The following is an 18,028-nucleotide window of genomic DNA, read 5'->3' as shown; positions in this document are numbered from 1 at the left end:
AAAATAAATGTGGTGATAAATTTAAGGAATATTTTGACATAAGAAGTAGAGAAAAAGGAATTTGGTATAAAACTATACAATGCGAGCCTCCGTGTTTCCCTTGGTTTGGTAATACTCGTTTAAGTAGGAAATATATAGTTGTAGCTCATAGGTTGCGTTCTGGGCACTATCCTTCTAATAAATTCGCATTTTTGATGAAAAAAGCTGAATCTGACAAGTGCGATATTTGTGGTATGGCAGATGATGTCCAGCACGTACTAGTGGAGTGTAGCAGATATAACTTGCGGAGGGAGATGCTGGTGCAGAAATATAACATGAATAAATATGACATAGGTGGTTTTACGAGTCTTCTCAGTGTACCGACAACAGAAAGTTTTAAATCAATTATTGAAATATTCCTGCATAAGCAGTAATATCTCTTCGGGTCTATCTGTTGCACTCCATTTTGAAATTTAGATTGTAATTTAGGTTACGATGGGGCTGGCGTGTCCGTGTCGGGCAAAAGTCCCAAAAAAATAAAGATTAAAAAAAAAAAAAAAAAAAAAGTGTCTTTTCACACTTTTCAACTAGAGTCAACTGAAAACCTGATAAGCCGATTTTGTTACAGCAAATGCAATATTACGAACCATTAGTGAAGTTTTGTTGACATTTTCGTGTAGCTTCTGGCAAAATGGTGCCGCGTCGCATTGCGGGCCGATCATCGGACCGGCCGCGGCCGACGGCTGATCCGTAAATTGGTTAAATCCGCCCTAATATCATTATTAATTCGAAATATTGTTTGATCTGTTGCGATGTCCTAGTCGAATATTGAAAGTATTTGTATAAAATATTCGGGTGTTTTGACGGTTTTTATTTCAGTCTTTCTCCAAGACTCGAATACCTTCGGTGCTTAGATCGTGAACTGGATAATTAGAGGTTACGATAGTTATACGAGGTTATTAAATTATTTATTTTGCATTTTTTTAATAGAGTAATTAAGTATATCTTACGGTAAACCTCTACGCATTGTGACCTGTGTACCTGCCTCGCGCAAGTTTTGGAAGGATATCTCAATAATTATTTGCCAAATATATTCCAATAATACTTACCTGCTTTTCTGAGTGACGCTTGAAGCAGTTTCATAGCAACCACTACTGAACTAATCTTAAACCGCAGATAAAAATAACAATTACTAATTATTTTGTCTTACTTTTAGTCTGATTCGTAATTAGGGTTCCGTACCTCAAAAGGAAAAACGGAACCCTTATAGGATCACTTTGTTGTCTGTCTGTCTGTCTGTCTGTCGGTCTATCAAGAAACCTACAGGGTACTTCCCGTTGACCTAGAATCATTAAATTTGGTAGGTAGGTAGGTCTTATAGCAGACATTAGAGGAAAAATCTGAAAACTGTGAATTTGTGGTCACATCACACAAAGAAAATTAAATTGTGGTCATGATTTAATAATTAGTATTTTCAATATTTGAAGTAAGATAACTATATCAAGTGGGGTAACATAATATGAAAGGGCTTCACCTAAGCATTCTAAAACCGAATTTTATTTATTTTTATGTATCATAGTTTTTTAATTATCGTGCAAAATGTCTAAAAATACGACTGTACGGAACTCACGTTGCGCGAGCCTGATTCGCACTTGACCGGTTTATTAATTAATTATTATCATGATGCTCAGGCAGCTCAGGGAATAAAAATAAAAATCGGCACTCTGACCTTTAGCAGCTGATACCAAATTGGCCAGCTACCAAATATGCGTAGGTACGTTTAAGGTGCTCACTAACATTAATCTGTCCCACAAATTGTGATTTGTGTGTCTCAGAAAATAAGTAAAGTCTGGCGGCACTGAGATCTTAGACCGTTTAGTCTGGATTTAGCTGAATGTGCTCTTAACAGAATTAATTGCGTTATAGTTTTCTCATCATCATCAAATTCTATCTACAATTCTATTGTACTAACTTTGAATAAAGGATAATTTAGTATGACAATAGAAAGGGAAATTAATATAGACATCAAAGAAGTACTTACATTTTAATCATAATGAAAGGGAAACCTTAAATCTTAAATGCTAAGATGTTTAAATATTTAGCTCTTGTCTGTCGTTGGTCCAGAGTGTTTAGCATGTTCGACTGCAGGTGGTTCTGGGTTCGATTCTCAGTCGGGTGAAAAATAGGTAAAGTGTTGAGTTTTTCTGTCAATTTTTCCTTCCGGCTAGTACTGAGCCTAGAGAACTAAAAATTGGGATATTTACTTCCGTGCTTCGTAGAACACGTAAAGTCCTGCGCCTGATCTCATGAAAATAGTAGGTAAAGTGTTGGGTTTTTCTGTCAAGAAATTTTCAGTAGGTACTAGCCGTAAGGAAAACTGGGGATATTTACCCCCGTGCTTCGTAGAGCACGTAAACTCCTGCGCCTGATCGCTCTCCGGTCGTGTCGGATTGCCGTCCCATGGGCCATGAGGATGAGGGAATAGAGAGCGCACCTGTGTTTGCGCACGCACATTTGCACCACAAAATCACAGATGGCTAAATTCTACGGAGATTAGCCGCACCGTATCCAAAATTTGGTTGGAAGGACATTATCCATACTTCCATACTAATATTATAAATGCAAAAGTGTGTCTGTCTGTCTGTCTATCTGTTTGTCCTTCTGTCTGTCTGTCTATCTCTGTCTGTCTGTCTGCTAGCCTTTGCCTTTCACGACCCATCCGTTCAACCGATTTTGAGGAAATTTGGTACAGAGATAGCTTGGATCCCGGGGAAGGACATAGGCTACTTTTTATCCCAGAAAATCAAAGAGTTTCTATGGGATTTTTAAAAACCTAAATCCACGCGGACAAAGTCGCGGGCATCATCTAGTATTTTATATTATTATAATATTTTACTTACTCTCACGCCAAGCAAAAAAACATCTAAAAATAAATTACTTACATAAAAATAAATTGAACCTTTATAGTTTTGGGAACATGCCCTTATGACTGATAGTTTATGAGAGCCTAGTGCTTAGTGATAACATAACAATTGTGTATTGTATACGAAAGTTACTTTTTTGCACATTTATTTATATTTCATATCATACAAGTATCGTTTCTTGTTGCTGTAGAAACTTGACTAAGGATAATCCTTGCAGGAAAGTTTCAGATGTACCCTAGGGTAACATAAATCCAACTAAAGTTACTGGAGTAGATACGTAAGGCGATATCCTGTCCCCACACTTTTGTCCTGATATGTTTATAACTGAAACTACGGTAATATTACCTTAGTTTGGTATTCCAACGTAGAACACTTATGGAATAACCTGAGTTCTTGCCTGTCACGGACGTTTTTGAAACTTTTCAAGCTGCAATTCTAACCTCATAATAAACTACCGCTATACAAAAAATCACATAATTTTTTTTCTACAGTCCAAGACCCTATTGCCGTATTTCTTTATTTGAGTTTATTAGACTGGCATCTTCGATGAACTTATTACTTACCCAACATTATAGCAATATATATATACAATATATTATAACAGCAACCACCTTTGCGCAGTCGGGTAAAAAGACCTGAATCGACCATTAGTCACAGAAATCTTATCTTTACGTAAATACCTGAGTAAAAGCAGATTTATGTTAGAGTTTGACTTCGCATTTAAACTTATTCACGCATTTCCCTATTGCATAATTTCTTTACAAACTTACTCTGAAGATTTCATAGGAAAGTTCTGCATATTATATCTACAGGATAACATGACTGGCTAGTAAGTATTTCACAGGAAAGTTCTAAATATATCTACCAGGATAACATGAATCTAGCTTAAGCGAGTAACTTTAGCAGTAGATACATGAAACGTTTACTTTAAACTTTGACAGGGGAGTAAAACTTCTGTACTAATAAATGGACAGGAAAATATAAATGCAAGAAATGCTACGACTTTATGTGTGTTGGTGGTGCACATATTTTGTGAAATTAGATTTTATTTCTTACATAGGTAATTCGAGTAATTTTTTATTCCTATAATCTATATAAAAGGAAAAGCTGACTGAATGACTGATCTATCAACGCACAGCTCAAACTACTGGATGGATCGGGCTGAAATTTGGCATGCAGGCTGGCTGCGTCATAATAGGGAGCTATTCTGACGCATGAAATTTGTATAGTCCACGCGGACGAAGTTGCGAGCATAAGCTATAGTAATGTATAAGAAACCTACTCAGAGCAAGACAGTAATTTCTACAAGAGATTCTGATATTTTGAGTTCTTCTTTTATTTTCTTCAGTCATCATGGACTGGTACCAAAAATATTGGTCCATTTTACGCGAGTCAGTCTTTTTGTTTTAATTAGAAAATGCAATTTGAACGAGGTAAAAACTTCATAAAAATATTATTTTATGTAGAAGAATTAGGTATATACAGTTGAAAAGTTTTGTTATAACTTATACACCAGAGTACCATAACTCTAAAATAAGTTACTGTAGTTGTTATGAGTAAGTTCTTAGTTATAACGGATTCACGTATAAATAGTTTTCTTTCTCGCTATCGCTCGCGGTCATGGTGACTAGGTTACTTTCAGCTATTTTTGCTTGTAATTTATAAGAAAAGGTGATGATTGTATGATTCACATTAGGTCGTATAGGGAAAATTGTTTTGACTGGACTAGACTAGACTAGGCAGTATGATCCAATCCAGTCCAGTCAGTCAGCCAGTAAATTTGAAGAAGTCAAGTAAAATAAAAAGTTGCTATCCAGATTTGCGGTTACGATTTAGGGGCAAAAATTGACTAAGTAAGCAAAGGAACTAACTATATGAGAGAGAGAATAGAGACTGCTAGAGCATACACAGTGACCACCAGAGGTGACGAACTATGAATGAAAAGAATATTTCTTTCCTCAGCGGCGGTGACGGTGGTGTTGACGGTGATGGTGACGGTGATGATTACGACTTTTTCCCATTTTACTTCCCGGAATCCGAGCGCACGACGACACGACGTCCGAAAGAAAGCTTCGCTTCAAAAAGTTACTGCTGTGGTTGAAATTCGGTCAGGAGAACATCACTACTCATCACTTCTCATAATGGTGAAACTGTGTTTGTTTGTTGGTTTGTCCTTCAATCACGTCACAACGGAGCAACGGGTCAACAAAATTTTCCATGGGTATAGTTACTGACATGGAGAGTGACATAGAGGCTACTTTTTATCCCGGAAAATCAAAGAGTTCCCACGGGATTTTAAAAAACCTAAATGAATTTGTACTTAGTTCGCTCTAATACTTGATTTTTACGAGTTCGACACGGGCGGATTTAGTCATTACAAAATGATTTTTCACGCGCCATTTTAACTCTATGAGAAACTGTCATGTCAATACACCTTTATAAAAAGGACTAAAATCTCAGAACAAGGACTATTAGAAGTAGCCCTATTGTGACACTTACTATTAGAGCGAGATAGCTAAATGCATTTAAGCTCTTATTAGAACGTGACAAAATGATTATGTTTTGTCCCTATCACCGTGGCCACTTTTTTTGTGACTAAAATCGTACTTTTGACATGAAATTTGACACATGCAGTTAAAATGGCGCGTGAGAAGTCATTTTTTACGCATTATACTTACGTATATGTGAAATGATAAATCTACAAAACTACAGGAACAAAAGTGGCGAGTGAAAAAGCTAGCAATAAATAAAAAGTCCCATTTGGATTGCCGTGTCAAGGATCATAAAACACACGACCCGTAGGAAACAACACACTGGGGCGTGAGAAATTCATATGAAGCCAATATGTTATTGACAGACCGTTACCATAATAATCGACATTCAACATAAGGCATTCAGCATAAGGGATGTTTATTTATTTATTTGATGACATGTTAATCCTTGACTGTAATCGCACGAAGACAATCTACCTCGTTCTAAGAAGCGATGCAGATGGAAGCTGACGGGTATGGCAGTTGAATCTTAACCCTAACCAATTTCTACGCTGCTTTGTAAGTAGGTACTTATCAGAATGCTAAATTATTTGGCGGCACTTCTTTGCCGGTAGGGTGAAAATTAGCCAAAGCGATGTAACATATTTGGATTTGCGAATTACTTCTGTCAATAAAAGTATCAAAAAAAAAGATAGGACATTACGTCATAATATTGCAGTAACGATTTGTCATAGCGACGTCACCAACGTACAACGACGACGTAGCACAGTCAACGCCAGACAGACCAGAGAAAATTTATAGAAAACACAAAGAATGATGTTAAAAATAAAAGAAAGATAAGATATAATTAATTATGTATAAGTATTAGTAGTAAAGAAACTGAAAAGCATTTCGTACATACCTGTATTTTAAGCCCATAATCGTTGTTGTTTTAAAATAAATGATGTCGTAACATGCTCTAATTAATTTGAAACGATATCTCCATGACATTTTGGGTAAGGTTAGGGTTATAGCGAGTAGGTAATTTGGTTAACTTTTCGCCATCTTGGATCCGTGTATCATATTGCTCCTACGCTGAGAGCCTTGTAACAATCGTTAAATATTTAAGTGAAATGACTTCTATGGGTCTCATCCGCACTTAATTTATCACTACCCCTATTATAAATGTGAAAGTGTGTTTGTTTGTTGGTTTGTCCTTCAATCACGTCGCAACGGAGGAACGGATCGACGTGATTTTTTGCATGGGTATAGTTCAATCAAATCAAGTAGTTCCCACGGGATTTTTAAAACCCTAAATCCACGCGTACGAAGTCGCGGGCATCAGCTAGTAAAATATAAGAAATTGTGTCAGTCTGTCTGTTAGCTTTTTACGGCCTAGCTATTTAACTATTTTTGACGAAATTTAATACAGAGATAGATACATTTTAGGGAAGGATATAGGCTTACTTTTCGTCCAGGAAAATCAAAGAGTTCCAACTAAATTCATGCGAATGAATTCGAGGGTATTAGCTAGTACAGATTCAAAACGAATAAAGGCAAGAATAAAGAACAGGCATCCTATCAACACTCCGCCAAGCGATGCCTCTCGGCTCTCGCTTCAAATTAAATTCTCTGGATTGTGCGAGTTGTCTGGTATCACCCATTGATGTCAAAACTGCCCCTCTTTATTAACACTACACTATACCCGTGACTTCATACGCGTGGATTTAGGTTCTTAAAAATCCCGCGGGAACTCTTTGATTTCCCGGGCCGTATGGAGGGAGAAGGAGCTGCACGGACGCTTTTTTAAAGCTCTTAATGAGCCACACGTAGATAAAAAAGCGTCCGTGCAGTGGTTGCGCTTTGGTGACCTCTTCGGGGAAACCGAGGGTTTTGTCTGTGCGATACAAGATCAGGTGGTCAAGACGCGGAACTACCGAAAGTACATTCTGAAGGACGGCACTCACGACATCTGTCGAGCTTGTCGCCATCCCGGCGAGTCACTCAGACATGTGCTTTCGGGATGCTCAGCGCTTGCCAACACTGAGTATCTGCACAGACACAACCAAGCAGCCAAAATCCTTCACCAAGAGCTTGCTCTGAAGTACGGTCTCCTGGATGAGAGGCTGCCGTATTACAAGTACACACCGGTGCCGGTACTCGAGCGCGACGGAGTCCGGCTCTATTGGGACCGGTCCATCATCACGGACAGGACTATTCTAGCGAATAAGCCTGACATCGTGGTGGTGGACCGGGCACAGTCGAGGGTGTTTTTGGTGGATATCACCATTCCGTATGACGAAAACCTCGTGAGAGCTGAGACGGAGAAAAAGCGTAAGTATCTCGATCTGGCTCACGAGGTTTCCGACATGTGGCATGTGGAGTCCACTGAAATCATCCCAATCGTCATATCTGCGAATGGGTTGATCCCAGTCAGCCTCGCTCAACATCTGAGGCGACTGGGGTTCCGTGGCAGTTCGCTCGCAGCCAGGATGCAAAAAGCGGTCTTGCTGGACTCGGCTAGGATAGTCCGCCGATTTCTTCACCTGTAACCCTGACCCCCGGCCGTTTGGTCTCCCCTGCCGGGGTGTAATCCTCCGCCCGGTACAAATATGTATGTATGTAATGGTTATGTAGGTTTATTTATTTTTATGTATGTAAGTTTATTATAAACTTTTTTGGCTTTTATATGTATCTATTTTGTACACGGGCGTGAGAGCAAATAATATATAATAACAATAATAATAAAATCATTTATTTTACCAGATACAAAATCATATTTTTGTTAGTATTGACACGTAGGTACCTTAAAACTAATTATTATAAAATTCTTACTAAAACAATACTGTGCACCTGTTTTCCGAACTAGTAGAAACTGTGTCTCGGAAAACAGGGCCTCCAGCTCGGTGAGTACAAAGCTAACTACATACTAACTAACATACTAACTAAACTAAAGAGCTAAAGAAAATATTATGTGCGTGGAAGTCCATGTTATCTGTGTGTGTGTGTGTGTGTGTGTGTGTGTGTGTTTGTGTGTGCGTGAGTGCGTGTGTGTGGGGGTGTAAGTGAATGAGCACGTATAAGTGTGCATATGTGAGTGTCTTTGTATATGTTTGTGTACAATTGGGGTTACACTAGAATATCCAAAAATTTTTCAGTATCCGAGTATTAAAAGTATATAACAATTACCAGTACACATATAGTACGCGACAGGTCGAGCTGGCAATTGGGAAATGAGGCAGGGGGATGCCCGGCACACCCGCACGTCACCGGTGCTATCTCGTACCGGGCTAGCGCGGGGGCTATGCAGGTGTGTGCCGTGCGCAGCGTCCCCACCCCGATTGCCATTTCAACCTGTCGCGCACATTAGTTACAACCGCGAGCGAAGCAAGCGCGAAATAAATTTATATTTAAATGGAAAAATGACAGAAAATAAGTAAAATCTAGGTACTCAAAACCTTAGAAAGCGCGAGCAAAACGAGCGCGAATTTTTTTTAAATATCGCTCAAGGGAAATGCATATTTGTGTCCTTTTCGGCACCCTCGAAAATCAAACCAAATCAAATTTATAAATCGATAAAGCGCGAGCGAAGCGAGCGCGAAATTTTTCACAATATTTCCCATTGAAGGCATATTACATTTGTTACCCTTTCGGCACCGCCCGAAATCAAATCTAGCTAGGTAGGCAGGTCAATTTATGGGCGGTCGGCTTGCGCCCCCTAGGACTCTGCGCCCGGGTGCACCGCACCCCTTGAACCCCCGGGTAAAGACGGCCCTGCTAATCGCCGAAACAATATATTCAGTGCGGACACTCATGTTAGCTGTAGTACATTTGAAAAAGTCGCAAGATATACCTAATCGAATAAATTTCACATGTCGGCGCGGCGGTGCGGCCATCTTGTTTGTGAACGTTTGTTGCTGCGTTGTCGCCGTCGCGTCGCGTCGCGATCGCCGGTCTGGTGCGGCCTGGCCTTATAGTAAGACGGACACCTTCTATTAAGTATTCACTTTCATCTTCACTCTGTGACTAAGAGCAACTCACACCAAAAATCACTCCCACCTAAAGAAATATTATAAGCCTAAGTATCAGCTTGGAACAAGTTAATATTTATGTAAACAATTAGCTGATACTCACGACTTCATTCAAGTCGATTTAGTTTTTTTAAACTCCCGTTCGAACTCTTTGATTTTCTGGGATAAAAAGTACACAGTGACTCTCATAGGTCTAAAAACCTACTAAGTGGTACTGTGTGAGTCTGCGTGCGTGTATGTAAGCTTTAATACAAACTAGTTAGGTACTTTATTGAAGCCATTTGGAATATTTTGATTTACAGGAATAAGTTGTAGAGGCTTGAAGACTCAGTAATTAAGTGTAAAAATCCCTGAGTGTAAACTGTAACTGAAATAGTTACATTTAGACCAACTTTAGCAAAATAAATACTCTTTCAGCCGTACTCAGAGTTGCCAGAGCTATTATCTCTCACATAAATCTGTCTCGTTTTAACTCAATCTTAAGTAACGATTAGCGACTCTAAGTGTGGCTGTTTGTTTTAAAACCACAGATTACAGAAATTCGTTTGAAAAAGCCTGCTCAAATCCAAAGGGTATTGAATCGTACGTAGGTAAGATAACAGGGGCGATTTATCATACTTTATGCGGACATTACGGCCTGTCCTACATTTGGTTGAAGATCCATAATCGTTAGTCTGATATTTGAATTTATAGGCACGCATCAATGATCATGATTAAAATTAGACGCCGTTGCCCTAATAGTGCTTAAAAATTTCCATTAACTTATTGTTGTTTATAGAAGACTAGATGATGCCCGCGACTTCGTCCGCTTGGATTTAGGTTTTTAAAAATCCCATGGGAATGCTTTAATTTTCCGGGATAAAAAGTAGCCTATGTCCATTCCCGGGATGCAAGCTATTTCTGTAAGTACCAAATTTCGTCAAAATCGGTAAAACGGATGGGCCGTGAAAGACTGGCAGGCAGACAGACAGACAGACAGACACACTTTCACGATTAGTTTAAACTATCACGTCCCTGCCGAGGAATACCACAGAATACCAATGAGAACTTATACGAATATAAATAAGAAACCCCTATTTTGAATAAAGAGCGAAGAGTTTACCTAAAATAATAAAATTATTCAAGTTTTAGCAAAATTATATTCGTAATGTAAAACATCAGTGATCAAAAGCCGGAGATTTAATTTCTGCGCAACGAGCTTTCTAAATTAGACAAAAAAAACCGGCCAAGTGCGAGTCAGGCTCGCGCAACGAGGGTTCCACTACTACAGTCGTATTTTTTCAACATTTTGCACGATAACTCAAAAACGATGCATAAAAATAAATAAAAATCTGTTTTGGAATGCACAAGTGAAGCTCTTTCATATTATACCCCACTTAATATAGTTATCTTACTTCGAAAATTGAAAATACTAATGTGATGTAACCACAAATTAACGGTTTTCAGATTTCTCCCCTAATACCAGCTATAAGACCCACCTACCAACGAAATTTCATGATTCTAGGTCAACGGTAAGTACCCTGTAGGTTTTTTGACAGACCGACAAATAGACAACAAAGTGATCCAATAAGGGTTCCATTTTTCCTTTTGAGGTACGGAACCTTAAAAATAAATTACATTCTTGATGATTGACTTCTTTGCCAAAATGATTTACGAGGCCACACGATGTTAGTTTAATATTGTTGTTTTACCCGACTGCGGCGAAATCCAAAAGGAGGGTTAGGTAGGCATGTGTTTGACATGTATGTATGTATGTCCGTTCCTATTTCCGCTCGTAACTACTCAACGGTTCAACCGATTTTGATAAACGATGCGTCATACGTCTTGATGGCGTGAGTGTCACTGGGTAAAAATTCCTAAAAAATCAAAATTGCGGATTTTGTGCATTTTAATGTGCTGTCTGAAAAAGATGCAGTGTGACCCGCCATTTTTATAAATGACGTAATATCATTTCTAAAAATTGGTTAAGCCGTTGAGAAGTTACGACGAGACAGGGACGAACGTACATACACATAAACAGGTCAAACACTTAACCCTCCCTTTGGGCTTTGCAGCAGTCGGGTTAAAAAGTACAGACAAGTACGAGTAGAAGAACAAAGTATACGATACGTACCACCGCAGTAATAAAAGTAAGTTGTATTAAAATTAAATTCTCTTAGTTCTAGGGGTGTGAATATTTTGTGCAAGCCGCTTTGATATTTTAGAGCTTCTTCCTATTTATTAACATAAAATGTCGTTTAAATAGATAGAGATATTTATTTCAGGTATTAAAAATTAACAATAATAGGTAATTATTTTAGTACTAGGTGATGCCCACGACTTCATCCGCGTGGATTTAGGTTTTTAAAAACCCCGTGGAAATTACTTGGCTTTCCGGGATAAAAAAGTAGGTAGCCTATTTTCTTCCCCGGGATGCAAGCTATCGCTGTACCAAATTTCGTCAAAATCAGTTGAACGGAAGGGCCGTGAAAGGCAAGCAGAGACGGACAGAGAGACTGATACACTTTCGCATTTACAATATTAGTAAGGATTAGATCTATATATAACCATTCAATTTAAATAAGAATGTTAGACCTACAAATGTATACCTACTACTGTATTTGATAATTAATCGACTCTTACATTAAATTACGACTTACCAGCAAAAATACTTTAGACGGCTATATTTTATAGAGGAATACAAAATATCATCATCATTTACATTATAATTATCTTTGAACAAAGAGCTATTATTACAGCAGTATTCTGAAATTACATAATCAACAAGTTACGAGTTTTGGTAGGGTGGTCCGAGGGCCGAAGGCCGCGTTAATTTTTCAGCAGGTGCTTGATTATAGTTTGATATGGTACCTTTGCATTTGTGACCCTGGGGGTGGGAATTACCTACTTGTGGTGAAAATGATTTAAAATTTGTTCTTTTAAATATGTAAAACTATCCGTTGCGTGACTGCGTAGAATATAAAATAGTGTACATGTTTTTCAAATTTGTGTTTTGCGGTATGTACAAAAAGTAGACTGTCTGTCTCTATGTAAGTGATCTTCATCATGATCAACCCATCGCCGGCTCACTACAGAGCACGGGTCTTCTCTCAGAGTGACAAGGGTTTTGCCATAGTTTACCACACTGGTACTTGGCAAGTGTGGATAGGCAGACTTCACACACCTTTGAGAGCATTATGGAGAACTCTCAGGCATGCAGGTTTTCTCACGATGTTTTCCTTCACCGTTAAAGCAAGTGATATTTTAATTACTTAAAAACGCACATAATTCCGAAAAGTAAGAGGTGCGTGCCCGGGATCGAACCCCCGACCTCCGATTGGAAGGCCGACATCCTAACCCCTAGGCTACCACAGCTATATAAGTGATACGTCTGTGTATATCGAATCAAGAACGATTCAATTCTTCTTCGATTCATTAAAAACATGGCATCATTCTTGGCATTAAAAACAATAATTAAATTATTAATTTCAGTCTGAGAGTTTAATCCTATAAGTGTGGAAAAAAACTGATATTTGTATATTTAAAAGTGTATCATTATAAATATGAAACATACTATCAGGCGAAACTTAAAATGTACCTAGCGGACATGTTTAAATATTTTTTTTTGGAAAAGTGCCAGAAAAGGTACTGAAAATTTTAAAATTTACAGCACCTGTTTTTTTTGGTGTTGTTATCTTTACTACAGTGCCTATGCTACAGGAGCATAGGCACCTTCTAGGCAAACGCGTCCCATCTTATGCCACATCATCACTTCCCATCAGGTGTGATCGTGGTCAAGCGTGCGCCTATAACAAATAATAAAAAAAAGGAGCGTATGTTCGTCAGACTAAGCATGTTTGATATGACAGGAAAATGAAGCGACCCGAAATAACCAGCTTATAAACTTTCTGCGTTTATCAAGCATCTTCTTAAAATTTTCCACGACCTCTCACATCACTGGTGCTTGGTAGTAAGTAATCTCTTGAGGTTTATCAATGTTGAACTTATACAAGTTTGCGAGTTTACATACCCGTACATTATCATGAAACACAGGCATATCAGTATAAATTATTATGCTTACATTAGTCTAGTGCTAACTCAAACCCATATGTTTTTCTACTTTAGCGTAGATTTTTCTGATTATAATATGATAAAATAGTTTCATATTTGTGCCTTTTGAAGTGGAGACCATGGGTTCGTGGGGTGAGGATGCTAGATCCTTTTTTAAGGACCTTTCATCCCGTCTCGCGGAATCCACGGGGGACCGGAGGGCTGGCAGTTACCTCGGTCAGCATATTAGTCTGGCCATTCAACGAGGTACGCTGCCAGCGTTCTGGGCACCCTGCCTCGTTGCGGTGGTTTAGATGATATTTTCGATCTGTAATTTTTACGTTCAATTGTTTAAATTCGTTTTAGTGAAAAATAAAACTTAATAATTTCGCGTTCTTCATATGATAATATTGATACAACATCTATTAACAGATTTTATTTATTGACATGTAGCCTTGTAGATTTACTTTATAATGGGTGCCTTTTGTAGACATATTATTTTATCTACAATGTCGATATTTATTAACGATGTAGATTCGAATATAGACAAAATATTTTCAAATGTTATTCCTGGTAATAGTATCTCTCAATTAATTATTGTTCCCACAATGGCATCTACAGTACGCGACAGGTCGAAATTACTCGAGATGTCAATTGGGGAGGGAACGCCCCGCACACCCGCACAGCCTCTGCGCTAACCTGGTGCAAGCGAGCGCGGGTGACGTGCGGGTATGCCGGGCGTTCCCCGGCCTCATACCCCGATTGCCATCTCGACCTGTCGCGGACTGTATCTGTTATTAGATTTGTTTGTGTCGCAGTCCAACGCAATCGTTTTATAGTCTGGTCTTACCGGAATAACCGATTCTGCTGGGAAAATAAGCAATCGACTCGAATACGCGAAAATATTATATCGAACATTGATTACTTACCTCTCGATGTTGATGTGTTATTTTACTTTTCTGTGTAGTAACATAGAGAGTACAAACCAGACAAATTGCGAGAAAGATGACACTACTTTTTATGTTAAATACTATTCTTGGGATTTTATAATATTATGTGAAGGTAGATACCTATCTGCAACTAGAATATGTAATTTTTGACAAGCAACGCTAACGGTAACGTTGCTACTTACCACCACACCAGCAAAGCCGTGCCGCCAAACAATTTAGCGTTCCGGTACGATGCCGTGAAGAAACCAAACCAACGAAACCACCTGCCAGACACCCTTATACTTTTAAACTTTAAGGGCGTCTGGCAATGCATGAAGTGCTTTCCAATAGCTACTATTCCGAAGAAAATATAAAAATTAGACTTTATATACATTGACTTAAGATTAGATTAGATTAAGATTTTTGACGATGATCCAAACTTCATACTTGGTTATGATGTTGACGTTACAAATATTATGCGAAAGTGTGTCTGTCTGTCTGTCTCTCTGTCAGCTAGCTTTTCACGGCTCAACTGTTTAACCGACTTTGACGAAATTTAGTACAGGGATAGCTTGCATCCCGGGGAAGGACATAGGCCACTTTTTATCCCGTAAAATTGAAGACTTCCCACAGGATTTTTAAAAACCTAAATTCACGCGGACGAAGTCGCGGGCATCATCTAGTTGATAAATAAAATCTTCAGACGTTGAAGCTAAATAAAACTAGATCATAAATGCGTGAGGACCTATTTAAATCTGTTTTATTATTTATCAAACAGTAAAGACATCAGTCATATGAGTAACCAAACTTGCCCAGCCTACATAGAACCTTGCATCGATCTTATAACATAAGTATTGAAAGTAGGGATTTCCACACTCAGTATGTCTATTTATACTGGTGCTGTCTAGCCCCTATACGTTTCTGCAATTCGAGATACGCGACCAGACGGCGCCTGTCTCTGAACTGATTCATCTGCAAAATTCTACTATTGTTTGATTCTGAGTCAGAGATGTCCCGGCTAGGAGGCGATCACGCCCTCACGCGATGCATCCATCCACGAGTCCAGCGCGGAGACAATTTAGAATTTATACTCTTGCTGGAACCTCCCAAATAAAAGAGCATTAAGAGCTCACCGCAGGGGAGATCTCTTCAAGTCTTTCCACTTCAACTTAAATTTTGTTTGTGATTTTTGTCTAAGAAACACAGTTTGGATAAACAATACTACATTCCGAAGTTCAAACATGACATAATATAAAAAAATGTTATAAAGAAAGTGGCTTTTATAATGAGTCCAATATTTTCAAAATAAACTTTACAGTAAATGAGAAACAGATCTGTCATGCAGCATCGAACGTGGGTAATTACCTAAAGGTAATTAACTTTTATGTTTAGCTTTGAGAATAACTTTAAATTGTATAAACACAAATATGAAATTGTAAACATTTCAAGCCGAAGCTTTTCTCCGAATTCTAGGATTCTCATTATATCTTTTTTCATACTGATCTTCATATTTTAGAGGTAGAGCCTTTAAGGCTAGAATAGATTAAAATGTCTCTAACGACAGATACCGAGACTGATACCGAGATGTATGGTTTCCATTAAACGATAGGTTCTGCGTCATCATTATGGAGTATCCACATATTTGGCGTGCAAACCAGTCATCGCATGATCGCAGTGACTGTCGCAAAAATGACCGCAAAACCTAAGAGCTGTCAGTCAGATTAATAATAATTAGTAAGGTCAATAATTAGTAATCTGTCGGTAAATTACTAACAATAGCAAAAAATCCCAAACATTTTTCGGTGAAATATAACGTTGCGTTCATTGATGAAATGTTGGTAACAGATTGAGTGATAAAATTAATTTTGGCGGAAAGGACCCCTACGGAATTACCCCAATGCCTTGCCTACTATTAGTTTATCAGTTTTGCCCATTTGGAAGGAACATTAAAAATATGTGAATAGCATCAGCATTCCGAACCAGAGGAAGATGCATTTGACGATACAAAATTACCTACTTGTAAAAGTTTGGTTGAATCAGTACCCTTATTATCAGTATCAGTAGGTACCCTTATTATAAATGCAAAAGTGTGTTTGTTTGTTGGTTTATTGGTTTGTTAGTTTGTCCTTCAATTACGTCGCAATGAAGCAACGCAATTGACATGAGTTTTTGCACTGGTGTAGTCAAAGACCTAGAGAGACATAGGCTTCATAGGGAAAACCACGGGGTTTTTTTTTTTAAATTAAAATTTAATTAGGTTTTTACCTAAATCCACCCGGACGAAGTCGCGACCGTCAGTTAGTAAAAAATATTTCTATTCTATTCTATTGTGTCACACAAGGCACTGTAGTCTATATACTCTATCCTATCGCATTGCGGGCAGATGTGCAAGGGCGCTGTTCAGCCGCCTTATAAATTGCTTTAATTTAATATATCGTTGCTAAACCGGCACAAAACTACGAATGCAAGAGGATATATTATTACACTAGCTTATTCCTGCAACTTCGTCCACGTTGACTACACTTCAAAACCCCTATTTTACCCCCTTAGGGATTGGATTTTTAATAGTAGATTGTATCATAAGGGAGCAAAATAATATTTTTACGGCGAGGGTGCTTTTTTGAATCCAGAGCGTAGTGAGGGATTCAAAGTACGTCGCCCGAGCCAAAAATATATTGCGCCCGAGTGATACACTCTACTTTTATTGTAATATTATTATTAAATAAAACATAGACAACTAAATTAAAATTAATCTAATAATGAAACAACTAAAAAAACTTATATTTACATTTGAGACATTTTCGCAACTCTGAAAATTTATTGTTACAGTTTTATTAGGAATAGAAATTGGCTGGAAAATTCAGCTGGCGGCGCGTCTATGGTCCGTCGTACCAGCCAGTCTTTATTCGTCGATGTTCGAAATTCAAAAAGGGCGCGGCAAAGATAATTGAGCCGCACTTATAAATAAGTGCGACGCGATAAAAGAATTATCTTTTATTCGCACTTAATTATAAGTGCGCCGCAAACACCACCTTTGGGTGCACTTAAAGGCGAACCAAGTCGTCCTTTTCGAATAAATGGGATGAAAAAATCCTTTCTTAGCGGAAATCTACATCATAATAGCTATCTGCGTGCTTTTCTGCCCGATCCGTCCAGTAGTTTGAGATCAGTCAGTCAACTTTTCCTTTTATATACTTACTATACAGATATTTTTTTAAAAATTTATTTTTAAATTATGAAGTAAAATCTAATTACCATATCTGTAATTACATATAACCTATTAAACTTCTTTTATAAGCAACAGATTTCTCTTAAAGATTATTGAAACAAATTGTTTACAGAACAACAAAATTAAACTCAATGTAGATGCCTTTATACTTCTGTATGAAAGCTGTTTAGAGCTTAAGTAGGTACAAGGAAGGACAACACAAAGATTTCGTTCATCCCGTAGACTTTCCACGTTAAGCCTCTAAGAAGTTTACTGGCAGTCCTAAACCAACGTTCCTGTGAGGATTAGCACGATTTATCTTGATTATTCTACCTTAATACGCAACGCCCAGTGTTATTTTGCGTTTAGCTAGAAAGTTTTCAAGTTCTTTGTTTGCGTACTTATAGTATGCGAAAGGTTAAAAATGGCAATCGGGTCGAGAACGCCCCGCACACCC

At 38.2% G+C, this 18,028-nt stretch overlaps 1 protein-coding gene across 1 annotated transcript in view; it reads right to left on the bottom strand.

Moving 5' to 3' along the window:
* LOC117984287 (zinc finger protein draculin-like) overlaps positions 1-18,028 on the bottom strand; it is a 321,299-nt gene that overhangs the window by 118,555 nt on the left and 184,716 nt on the right. The window lies entirely within an intron of this gene.

Source organism: Maniola hyperantus, chromosome 8, assembly GCF_902806685.2.
Source record: "Maniola hyperantus chromosome 8, iAphHyp1.2, whole genome shotgun sequence".
Classification (NCBI taxonomy): Eukaryota; Metazoa; Arthropoda; class Insecta; order Lepidoptera; family Nymphalidae; genus Maniola; species Maniola hyperantus.
The sequence above is the reverse complement of the archived record's forward strand: the minus strand, read 5'-3'. Positions and strand labels throughout refer to the sequence as shown.